Source organism: Triticum urartu, chromosome 6A, assembly GCF_056163025.1.
Source record: "Triticum urartu cultivar PI428250 chromosome 6A, HENAU_Tu73, whole genome shotgun sequence".
NCBI lineage: Eukaryota > Viridiplantae > Streptophyta > Magnoliopsida > Poales > Poaceae > Triticum > Triticum urartu.
The window spans coordinates 64,704,485-64,712,535 of record NC_141878.1 but is presented as its reverse complement, the minus strand read 5'-3'; the positions used below and the strand labels follow the sequence as shown (position 1 = coordinate 64,712,535).

The following is an 8,051-nucleotide window of genomic DNA, read 5'->3' as shown; positions in this document are numbered from 1 at the left end:
ATGTATGATCATATTGCTATTGATCTAGATAACTTCACAAACAAAGGAGGCCAGTCAAGTAGGCATAATTATGGGGGACACGATTCGTTGGCCATGCCCCCATGCCCCGACTGAGATCAGCCGGAATTGTCTCCGTCAATAACCCCCCGGCTTCTACATATGGGTTGATGCACAAACCATATATTATTATATATTATTGGTATAAATCATCTACAATAATGTAACGCTCTTTCCTTGATGCACTGATAGGACCAATATACTTGTAGAGGACTAAAATTATGTCATTACTCCCAAACAAAGGAAACAAGACAACTATTAATGGCTCCTAGGTAGACATTGCAACTAGTATAATGCAAATAACTATTGACCATGACGATATCCATTTCATGCAACCAAGACATGACATTCCACCTGTCTGAAATTCCACTCGTACAGAGAGAAAGGAGAGAATTTAATCATTAGACACATAGAAGTTATTGCGCTAGCATCAACCAGGAATTCATAGCGTTAGACCACCAAAATACGCATCCTTGCCTTACCAGAGAGAACTACTCCTTTCCATGTTGCTCCTTCTTTTCCATGAGGTCTTCATTTCGGTTCAAAACAGGAGGCTCCATTCAAGTGGCAATTAACCCAAATAATGTTGGGAGTTAGATGTTGCAAATGTGGTGGTGTGAGCACGAGTGGAACAGTCGGCAAAGCTAAAATAGCACGCCTTAGTTCCCAATAGCCTTCCAAGCCTAGCTCCGACAAAGAGGGATCAAAAGGTGTTGTCTTGGATATGTTAAGTGTCATCCTTCGAATCACGTATTGTTTGATGCCCACACCAAACTAAGATGATAGCATAGAAGACCTAGTGTTCATGGGTCCAGCTTTCATGACATGCATTTTTCAAAAGAAAAACTTCTGGTTTTGCTGAAAGTATTCATTTGCAATTTATAAAGCTGCATACCCTAGGCAGAGTTCTAAATAGTGCGCTATCTCAGTGCTATAGACTTTGGAGGGGCTTCACACTAAATGGCATTGTGTAAAATTTAGCGACTTTAGCATCTATAACGTCAATTTATCATATATTTTGAGGATGCCGCTTTTAAAACTTTGATTCTAGGTTATATGCATCAATGGCCTCCCATTTTCGAGTAACGGAATTCTACCCAGCTACCTTATTTCTCCAAACTTAAAGGAGTTATGGTGGAGCAAAGCCTATCATTTATTGAAATGTTATAAAGATTTGGTACTTGGAAGTGGTCAATTTGGACCACTGATCACTTGCTACGGTGTCTCAACATGTGTTATCTTCCTTGCATTTTTCGTCCATCACTTTCCATATCTTGTGTGAAATAATATGAGGAACTATGGTTTTGCTCTTCAGACACATAAATGGTCAAACATAATAGCCTTATTAGAGTTTAAAGGTGTACTTGATTTTTCTATATATACTCCTGAATCACAAGCCCGGTGTTTTGGTAGATCGATAGACGTTAAGATTAGAATCAGGGTTGCCACCAGAGTTCCAAAAGTAAAAACCTAACGTGTTTCCAGAGCAAGCAACTCCGACAAAGTAATTTTAGAAACTTTGCAGGAAAGCAACATATTTCCTTAATAGCATTAGAATGTCTAGACCCGAGCATAGTCCTACAAAATCTTAGTTAGTTCTTCAGCATATACTCAAATGTAAATTTAATTTCTGATGCCTTACAGAACATCAGTTATATACCACTATAAATTAATACAACTAGTACAAATGCCTGTGCGTTGCACCGGGCTAAAAATAGAATATAACCTGCCCCACGTGTCATTAGGCAACATTTTTAACCCAATTTTTGCAAATGTATAAACAAGATTACACTAAGTATTTCTTTTTGTATGATGAAATTTGGACGTACCCTGACAATGTTCGTCATTACCTATTTCAGCTCCACAGTTTCATTTCATTTGAAATACACGATTTCTTTATCAATCAATTTTATTTTTTGTTGTTCAGGAAAATACGGTTTCTTTTACTTTCACGAGGTGTTTTTTTTAATTTGAAAACATTTTTTAAAATGGTATCATTTTTATGGCGATGTCTTTTTTAATATTATATTTCATCTGTATTTTTTTCACTATTTTTTTGGCTTTGTCCATTGACATTTGGCCACGTATTAAGTCCGGCCTAAACTACGCCGACACCAGCTGAGCTCCTCGTCTCGTCTCGACTGTGAGCACGAGTTTCTCAAAAAAAAAAAAAACTCCTCGTCTTCTGCCTCTTCCTTCCCCAATCCCAAATTAACCCTCATTCCCCAACCTAGCTGAACTGAATGCGACGGCGGCAAGCGTCCCTCCCCTCCCCTCCGGCCGGCTCTCTCGGCCTCTCCATGGGTTCTAGAAAAAAACAAGTGAAAGCCCCAAAACAAACATACAAAAGCACACACATCTAGCGACTTGAAGCAATGACTGAATACACGTCCCTTCCCTTCTCCCTAATGGTTACTAGACAAAATCTGACAATCAGTAATGAACAGTACCATTTAGCAATCAAACCCTGTATAAATTGCTACGGCAACCAAGTATAATCGGTCAGAAACACGAATAGCGGCAGGCTCTCGATCCCTCTCACTTTCTCTCTACTTCTCTCTTAATTCTAGCTCTGCCAAAACAACACGCAGCAACAACAGCATATGCATGCACATAGCAGCAGCCTCCTCTCAATTTCTCTCTATGTCTATTGATCCTTACTACTATAATCTCTCAATTTCTCTCAATGGGTTCTAGAAACATGCCATGGCAGTAACTCTTGATATAATCTTATGTAAATTCTGTTCCATTTGTTGTTCATAGAACCCAATAAATGTTCCGTAAATGACGCAAGACAACAGCTGGCTTGTTTTTTTTATAGTACTCCCTCCGTAAACTAATATAAGAGCGTTTAGAATATTAAAATAGTGATCTAAACGTTCTTATATTAGTTTACAGAGGGAGTATGTATTACTGGACATTTCTACTGATGCTAGTACATAGATTTCTCTACATTATAGTTCATTGTGATGCCTTGTTCTAACTTTGCATCAGTGTTGCTCTACTGTATAGTAACTCCCCAATTCATGTCAAAAAAAAAAAAACTACGCTGAACTCCATAGATTTCTGAGCGAACTTGAATCAACATAAGGGAAAATGTATCAAAATGATATCCGAATTCATGCATTGTTACGGAAAATGAATATAGCCAAAATGGAGAGCCTCCACATAGCTCATTATGCAAAAAAGGATCTATGGAAGTACAGCACGTAAGCCATGGATCGTAGCAAGAGCAGCTACCTGAAAATATTACATGAACTTAGAAAAAAGATCATGCACAGCCCTCCATATGCAGGAAACGACTACAAAAACATGCAAGGAAATCTTTCAAGGTATATGTACAAAATCAGTTTGCGCCCCTTCCTTACTACATCAGTAAATGAATCAACTTCTTGCAATAACCAATAACATTTTACGGAACTATCTCTTTGCTTGATAACCACTATCAACATGTCCATAACTTCAATATTTTATCACAGGGTATCAGACCGTCAGATACATCAGTTCGGAACATTGATTAATGCAACATCAGAATAGAGCAGGTGCTCATATCAGTTGAACATGAGAAATATTTGTGCAGAACACTCATATCAAATTCAGAACAACATACTCAGTTGTATGTCATCTTACTTGCGAAATCATAAATTCAGAACAGGGTATCATATTCAGTTTTGCTACTGGAGAGGCTTGTTACACTTCAGTGTGCACAATAGTACATGCTTTAACCTGTCAAATATGTACTGTCATAAACAAAGAAAAAAAATTGTATTTGATTTGCCATGGAACCGCTTGAAATCGAAGATATTGATGATGGTGCAGCACACAAATCAAATTAGCATCACAACTTAAACCGAGGTCTGCTTATGATCAGTCCGAAACTCGGCTCGATAGGCTGAATATACACAATGAAACAGAAGTTTCAGTGAGATTCACACAGGAAAGTTGCTTGGAACTTTAACTGGAAAAAGGATCAACGTTGAACATGAACTGGGAAAACATTCTAAAAGTTCAGACTGAGCATGCTAGCTGCTGCTGTTGAAAACTGCCTGTACAACCAGGACAGAAACAACAACTAAAACAGGGGAGATTACATCGAGTGGTTAGGTTTCATCAAGGGGATAAATATCTCTGGTGTAGCCGCTGCAGGCGCCATTGTACGGCTCGACCGATGTTTTTGTTCCTCCGGCGAACTCGACGCTTCTTCCTCCGGCGAACTCGGCGGCAACATTGGACGCTTCAAATGAAAGAACAAAAATGAAAAAGGAACAAAATTGACCATATGAGCTTTCAAATGAAAGCTTTCATGCACAGTATATACATGTAATTGCCTCCAGAATTCTGCATTACTGAATTCAGAGGTTGCTAGCTGATGCCGCTGCACTGGGTAGCTGCTCCCTTGGGCGCGCACGCAGCCGTAAGCTCGAACCCGAGCTGCTCGGGCGCTCCCCCGGACGTGCGCAGCCGGCGGCTCCCTCGGGTCCAGCAGCGGTCGCGAGGCGACGCGAGCAGCAGCTCAGGACGCACGCCGTCAGCCCGGGACACCGCCCGAGCGGGAGGCACCGGCGGACGGAGAGGCGAGCAGCAGTACGCCCCAGTGGCAGCACCGGGGAAATTTAATCTGCCAATCTTAAATACTATATGATGAATCTGACAACTTAAAATCAAATGATAGGCTGGGCCCTTCCTTGAGAATAAGACAGGTAGATGCTTGCAACCATAATATTTTTGCGATATAAACATAGTCAGCAACTACACATGTGGTGTTGTCATCTTGCAAAAACTTGATCTACCAATCTACCAAATTAAGAAAAGATATCATGGGGGCAGAGAATAGACTAGATGGCTTTGCGTTCAAGCTAATGATCCAGCTACGGCAAGTAAAAAAAACAAGTAGACGCGCATGTGAGCTGCTTCTGTTTCGCTTTACGGCTATTCACACGGCAAAACTGCTTCATCTGATCCAGCTACAGCCTATCATAATTTGAAGACACATGCATCAGTGAACACACATAGTAGTATAACAGTGGGATTAGTAAAGCTACGGACTATCATAATTGAAATCCTTTTTAATATAATACTTGCAAATCACAAACTTGCAGACATCTAGAACTGACCTGAGGATGTAAAGTGAAGCTACGGCCTATCATAATTGAAATCCTTTTGACTATAAGACTTGCAGATCACAAACTTGCAGACATCTAGAACTGCCTTGAGTATGTAATTGATATCAGTTTGGAAGGGTACAAATCTTTTTTGAAGATAGGTTGGAAGAGATGGCGTCCAAGGATGGCGCCTATCGAGGGCACAACACAGAGCAGGGTGGCAGCACTGGGCACAGCGTGGAGCAGGACGCAGGGCAGTGACAGGCATCGGCACCTTGTTCTGCAGGGGCATCGTGATCACCATTGCAGGATGTGGAGGGCGCGACGCCGAACACAGCAGGACTCTTGTGGTCTGAGTCAGTGACGACGTGACAGGCGCCAGCAGGTCTCGATCTCGACGCCCTGCTCCACCCCCCTAAGCTTGCGGCCGCCGGGCGACGAGTCCTTCTGCTGCTGGCCATCAACACAGATGTCAGCGGGCCGCTGAGTTTGACGAGCTAGCGCACACCATCATGCCGGTGCTCACGCCCTATGCTCCACACCTCAACCAGCGGGCGTAGTTGCTCGAGTCCGTCCGCACCTTCGACCGCAGTGACAATGTCGACATCTCCACTACCAAGACCGTGTGCTACATGGCGAGGCTGGGCCAGCTGCTCACCTTCGAGGAGCTCATGACATGGGACACTAAATTGGGACGGGTTGGCGGATTCCTTGGCGGCCAGCTGGACGCAGGGCGTCGTCAGTGACGGTGACAGGCGCCAGCGACGTAGGAGTCCTGCGGCCTGCTGGAGTTTTTGGCACTGTAATCAACAGAAGATGTTGCCTGGTACTGTAAGCTACGCCATGAGCATCCTGCAACAACAACAACAAAAACAGAAAACACCTATGACATCAGCAGATGTGTAAGCTTCTTGGGGCAATACCGGAAGGTTTCTCAGCCTGGATGCACAGAATTGTACAACAAAAAATTAGAACTTATGATCATTTAACTAATTTCACCATAAAGACAATACTGATGGCCTACTCAACTTGATCTCTCTATACAGGAAAGAGACTATAAACATAGGAAAACTAAATTAGACCAAGAAAGTAAAAGGTTTTAGTTACCTTTCTATAAAAAAACCATGTTATAATTCCCTAGGCCTTTAGCACCCAGATGATGGTGATCATCTCTTGCTCCCAGGTCGCCCTGGTGTGGCCGTACTTTCCTTCTTCATCTTGTTCTGTCTCCAATTAGTTGAGCCACCTCATCTCCCAAATATTGGCTAATCTCTGCAAACAATAGGCACAACAAATCATTACCACATCAGCAGGCGGAAGAAAATCCATACCACATGTACAGCAGCAAGAACCACGCACAACCATGCTTTCAGCCAATAACCATTGTTGCAACAATCACAAATGAAAGAATCTTGCATCATGGACTGGACAAAATAATATAACAATCTGTAGCCTCTCATAAAGCATAGCTTGGAGATGAGTTCAATTTGTGGTGCCAGCATTTCATCAAACATGTTATATGCAAGAACTCTTATTCTTCCCCTTTCATGGCATTGGTGTTTGCTCTACCGAGTAGCATCTACTTCAGAACACCCATGTGCTGCTCCCTCTCTTACAGAACCACCTTCTGCTCAATGAGGCCAACAATTGCTGCCCTAGGGAAGAGGGAACTACCCTAGCATGTGGGTGTTGCATTCTGTGGTGTAGCGAGGCAGGGGCCTTTACCTGGGCATGGGCGTAGTGAGAGGAATTTGTAGTTGATTCGGAATGTACCCAAGCGCCACAAAAAGATGCAGTCGACTGAAGGAGTAGCCGCCGTCGCCCCCGCTCCACTGCCATGGCGGGCCGGCCTGCTGCTGCTGCGCCCACTGAGCGGAGGCAGAGGGGGAGGAGGAACACGTCAACGAGCAGCAATAAATCGAAATCAAAGTGAGCCGAATTGGCAGAGGGAAGCAGGAGGATGCAGATCTCGCGGCCCGGCGGCTCACCTTGTCCTGCGTGCTGGCCTTGGCCTCGTCCTCCGCCGCCGCCGCCTCGTCGTGCTCGTCGCCCTCGGGGAAGGCGAGCGGGGTGTCCGAGCTGGCGACGCCCTCGCTCCTATCGCCATCGGACGCGGGCTTCTAGGCCGGTGGCGCCGCCGGGGCCTTCGTCGGCCGCCTTGGATCTCCTCCCGCGCGCGTCCTCCCAGTCTCCCAGCCGCTGCGGCCGCCTTGGATCTTGGCGAGCGAGCGATGGGTTTGGGTGGGGTTCTGCGGGCGATGGCGGGAGCAGGAGAGGAGGCGGAGGACTGGTTTGGTTATTTTGGTTTAATAGAGGAGTTTTATGTAAAAATGAAGCGTTTTCTGAGAACCACTATAAAAGAAACTGCGGCTTCAATTATTAAAGATTATAGAGACTTTTCTGTAAAACGGCCGCGACGGTGAGCGGGCGGGCAGAAGCGATGGCCGCTTTATTATTAGAGAAAGATAACGTGGTTGCTCATCTTGGCAGTTCTTTTGTAGGATGGCACATGCAGTGTTTCATTGAAAATTCTCGGTCATCGCATGTACCATATGGAGTAATTTAACTGCCCCATTTCTTGCAAAATGGCAGCAAGTAGAACTTAAATGTCAAGAATTATGCTTCGATGAGTGGTGCGGTAGGTGTCTTTACTAGCTTAATATCCGTGTGTCGCGAAGGTGGAAAGTTTATTCTTTTGGTTCAACGTAGGAAAAACTTTGATTGGGTTGAGATTGAGATATATCGTGAAAATGGAATCCATAGGTAAAAGCGAGAAAAGATATGGTCTGATTGAGACTGTGTATACAACTACTGGATTTCTTTCCCATACATGAGAAGGTGGGGCGGTTTGGAAAAAAATTATGAGGTTTATCGTGTAGTTTGAAAAAAAAT

General features: G+C 43.8%; 1 long non-coding RNA gene across 5 annotated transcripts; it reads right to left on the bottom strand.

The window, feature by feature from the left end:
- Positions 1-3,956: 3,956 nt before the first annotated feature.
- Positions 3,957-7,462, bottom strand: LOC125515786 (uncharacterized). Of its 5 annotated transcripts, none has more exons than XR_007287128.2 (5): positions 7,148-7,462; positions 6,885-7,027; positions 6,267-6,431; positions 4,376-6,011; positions 3,957-4,291 (listed from the first exon to the last, which is right to left on the bottom strand). It is a non-coding gene; the product is annotated as an uncharacterized LOC125515786 (long non-coding RNA). The 5 variants fall into 5 exon arrangements; XR_007287129.2 differs by having other exon boundaries at positions 4,405-6,011; XR_007287130.2 differs by having other exon boundaries at positions 3,957-5,028; positions 5,172-6,011; positions 7,148-7,459.
- Positions 7,463-8,051: the final 589 nt, after the last annotated feature.